The sequence below is a fragment of the Tenrec ecaudatus genome, chromosome X (genome assembly GCF_050624435.1).
Source record: "Tenrec ecaudatus isolate mTenEca1 chromosome X, mTenEca1.hap1, whole genome shotgun sequence".
Classification (NCBI taxonomy): domain Eukaryota; kingdom Metazoa; phylum Chordata; class Mammalia; order Afrosoricida; family Tenrecidae; genus Tenrec; species Tenrec ecaudatus.
The window spans coordinates 102,592,584-102,596,840 of record NC_134548.1 but is presented as its reverse complement, the minus strand read 5'-3'; the positions used below and the strand labels follow the sequence as shown (position 1 = coordinate 102,596,840).

Genomic DNA, 4,257 nt, shown 5'->3' with positions numbered 1-4,257 from the left:
TGCTCTTCGAGGCAAAGATGATGAGAATTGTCTTATATTCTTTGGACATTTTGTCTTATATTCTATGGACATTTTGTCGGTAGACACCAATCCCTGGAGAGGGACTTCGATGCTTGGTAAAATACAGTGGCAGCGAAAAAGAGGATGGCCTTCCACTTGTTGGACTGACAGTGGCTGCAGCAATGGGCAGAAACACAGAAAGCGTGTGAGGATGGCATAGAATCAGGCAGGGTTGCCTTCTTTTGTGCATAGGGTCACTATGGGTCTGAATGGATGGTACTTAAGGACAACAGCAATATTGCAGAATTATTGGTTGGCAGTTTTTTTCTTTCAAGTTCTTGCATATATCATTCCAATCCCTGCTTTCTTACATAGTTTCTATTGTAAAATATAAGCCTATTCTTATTGAAGTAGAGCTCTGGTGGCATACTTGGTTACATGTTTGGTTGATAACCAAAATGTAGGCAGTCTGAATCCACCAATCACTCCTCAGCAGAAAGATGTGGATTTCTGTTCCTATAAATTACCATAATCTCAAAAATCCATATTGGGGCAGTCCTATAGGATATTTTTGAGTTGGAATGTATTTAATGACAATGAGACTTTTTTGTGGGTTGGTTTTCAGTTCATTCCATTGGTGATTTTTATTTCTCAGACTGCTTTTGTTTGATGTAAAGAAGTTTGATTATGATGTGTTGCGGTAATTTTACTCTGGGGTTAATTCTAATTAGAGTCATATGTTGCCATCTTGAGGAGCCCTGGTGGCTTAGTGGTTCTGTGTTGGGCTGTGTGTTAGGGCAGTTTGATTAGAGAAACAAATCCATTCATATAAGAAAGAGCTTTACATCAAGGGGTTACAGATCAGGAAAACATACCAACCCAGTCTAACTCATATCTATTATTAGTCTGACACTAGTCCATAATTCCACTTCAGACTCTTGCAGCCACATGCAATGATTCAAAATTCTGGAAGATCACAGGCTGGTGGGTGTGAGTCTTGTGGATCCAATGGTAGTGGAGGCATCCCAGGGCTCCGGCAGGTCCCAGAGTGGTTCCACAGGAGGAAGGTGAAGGGAGAGAGGCATGGGGTGGCTCCCAGGAGCCTCATAATGAGAAGGTCATGCCCACAAGGAGTCACTTCTGATTGACACGACATTTTTATCAATCTTCAAATTGACATGAAATTGCAAAACTACCAGAGGTTATTAACCAAAAGTTCTGATGTTTGAAACTGCCAGCTACTCAGAAGTAGAAAGACAGGGCTTTCTACTTCCATAAGCTGTTATATTCTGGAAAACTCATAGGGGCAATTATACATTATCTGATAAGGTTGTGGTGAATGGCAGGGTTTGGATTTCTTGGTTTGGGCTTATTGGAGGAGCCCTGGTAGTGTAGTGGTTGAGTCGGGCGGTCATCCCCAAGTACAGAAGTTGGAAAGCATAATTCTGCTAGAGAAAGATGGGGCTTCCTACTCCTATAAAGAGTTACAATCTAAAAAAAGCCACAAGGGTAGTTCTATCCTAACCTATAGAATCGTTATCAGGCAGCATCAACTTGATGGCAGTAAGTTTGGTTTGGACCTTGACTTCTTGAAATGATTATTTTCTATTCTATCTTGACATAGGTAGGTTTTCTTCCTGGGTTTCTTGGGTTATTTTCTGTTTGTTGGTTGTTTTTTGCTGTTGTTCTTTATCTTTTCTTCCTTTTAATCTGGAACGTTTAGCAAATATAAGTTGTTTCTTTTGTGACCCACATAATTTTTAGAATTTCTTCAGGTTGTGTGGCTCTTTTTATAGATTGTTCTTTTTGTAGCTTTGTCTCAAGAGTTTTGTCTTCAAGCTCACTAATTCAGGATAATTAATTCTACTGTTTTGCTTTTTAAGAGCATTATCTAGTTTTGATATCTTAGTGTTTGTATTCCTTTTTTTAGAGCCTAGCATTTTATTTATGTCTTCATTAAACTGTTGGAATTGAGAACAAGACATACTTAATAAACCTCCAAAAGTAGATTGTGAAAGGCACGTTCTGCTTAGGGCAAGCTGTCATGGAGTGAGCGTGTAAATAAGCTGGCTTCACTGTAGCACACCAGCCAAGTCAGCCTCTCATGGCCAGCTCTGCCCTCCCCCTTCTGTGAACACCAGCCAGACCCCCTGTAGGTCTGACCCAAGGCTTTTCTGTAGGACACCTCAGCCTACCTGGGAATGCTGGAAACATGGTTATAGGAATTATGGTGTCAAGGGGGAAAAAAGAAATATCTTTTAAGAAGCAACCATCTGAGGTGAGGGCTTCTCTGTACTTACGCCACACCCCAGAGTACAATAAATAAGCAATGAGGACATGTAGGAAGGGATTTCCTCCTCCCTGCCACTCAACCTTCTAACATCCTAATTTATTGACAAGGATCATCTGTGCTCACTGAATGCATGATCATGGTGAACACACACCAGGGACAGAGAGCAAGCCAGCTTACAGCCAGGCCCCACCATAGCTACAATTCGCATCACTAATCACAGAGGGCCAGCGACTGAGGAGGAGCTGAAGGAGGACAGGACAAACATCGGAAGGGGGGTCTTTCCCTCAGAGCTTGAGGGCTTCTCTGTACTGCACGCCAACAAGTCGGGGGGGAAAGGCTAATGTTTTTTAGTATTTAAGCGTTTTGGGCACTTCCCAGGGGAAACCTTCCCTGCCAAAGTGGCCATAGGCTGCAATCCTCTGATAAATTGGCTTATTCAGATCCAGATCCCTGACAATGACTTCAGGGCAGAGGTCAAAGTTCTTCTTCACAATATCTACTAGCTCTCTCGCACTCTTCTGAGAGGTGCCATAATGGAAAATGGAAATCGACAATGGGTGAGAAACTCCAATAGCATAAGAGACATCCACAAGGACCCTTCTGCACAGACCTCCCTTCACGAGGGATTTTGCCACCCAACGGGCAGCATAAGCAGCCGAGCGGTCCACCTTGCTATAATCCTTTCCTGAAAAGGTTCCTCCTCCGTGACCTCCCCAGCCTCTGTAAGTTTCCACAATGATCTTCCGGTCAGTCAAACCAGCATCACCCTGAGGCCCCCCCAATAACAAATCTGCCGCTCGGCTGTAGGTGGTAGATCGGGTCCCCATCAAGATACTTTGCAGGAACGGCGGTTTGAATGACTTTCTCCTTCAGGGCCTCCCTCATCTCATCCAGACAAACGTCTTCATCATGCTGAATTGAGATCACAATTGTGTGCACTCTGCTGGGCAGCACAGCACCCTGATCCTGCATGTACTGCACAGTCACTTGAGTTCTAGAATCTGGGCGTGACCAAGGTAAGGTGCCATTGCGACGCAGTTGGCATTGAGCTTGTGTGCTAAGACAATAGTTAAAGGCATGCATTCCTCAGTTTCATCAGTGGCATAACCAAACATCAAGCCCTGGTCTCCTGCACCTATATCCTCCTCATCCCGGTCGAGGTGAACCCCTTGAGCAATATCTGGTGACTGTTGCTTCAAAGCTACCTGAACATCACAAGTCTTGTAGTCAAATCCTTTGGAAAGATCATCGGGGGCCAATGTGCTTCATGGTTTCATGAACTACTTGCTGGTAGTCAACAGCCGCTCTCGATGTAATTTCCCCAACAAGAAGAATCATTCCAGCTTCAGTGTAAGTTTCACAAGCCACTTTGGCCTCAGGGTCGGGTGGGTAGCAAGGACAGTGTCACTGATCAGGTCACAAATCTTATCTGGGTGGGCTTCCCCCACGGACTCTGAGGTGTAGAGGAAGGTGTCCTCCTCGTGGAAGCTGGGGGGCTGCCCCTTCATTGTGGTGTGTGAAGCTGGAGCGCAAGCAAAACCAGACTGCGGAGACAGGATTCCACAAGATCCTGTTGGGAAGCAAGGATCCAATCAGTGTTTGTATTCTTGATTTCTACTTGTCATTCTTAAATTATTCCTAATTTTTCATTTGTTTTGTCAGGTTGTTCTTGTCATTCTTTCCTGAGTTCTTCTATCTTCTTTGCAGTTGTTTTCCTGCAGCTCTGTGAAATCTTTCCCCATATTTTTTAAAAACATGTTATTAGGGGCTCATACAACTCTTATTACAATCCATACATATACATACATCAATTGACTAAAGCACATCTGTACATTCTTTGCCCTAATCATTTTCTTTTTTTACATTTTATTAGGGGCTCATACAATTCTTATCACAATTCATACATATACATACATTAATTGTATAAAGCACATCTGTACATTCTGTGCCCCAATCATTCTCAA

The 4,257-nt window shown here is 43.3% G+C and overlaps 1 pseudogene; it reads right to left on the bottom strand.

Moving 5' to 3' along the window:
- Positions 1–2,640: 2,640 nt before the first annotated feature.
- LOC142433595 (S-adenosylmethionine synthase pseudogene) lies at positions 2,641–3,801 on the bottom strand (annotated as a pseudogene).
- Positions 3,802–4,257: the final 456 nt, after the last annotated feature.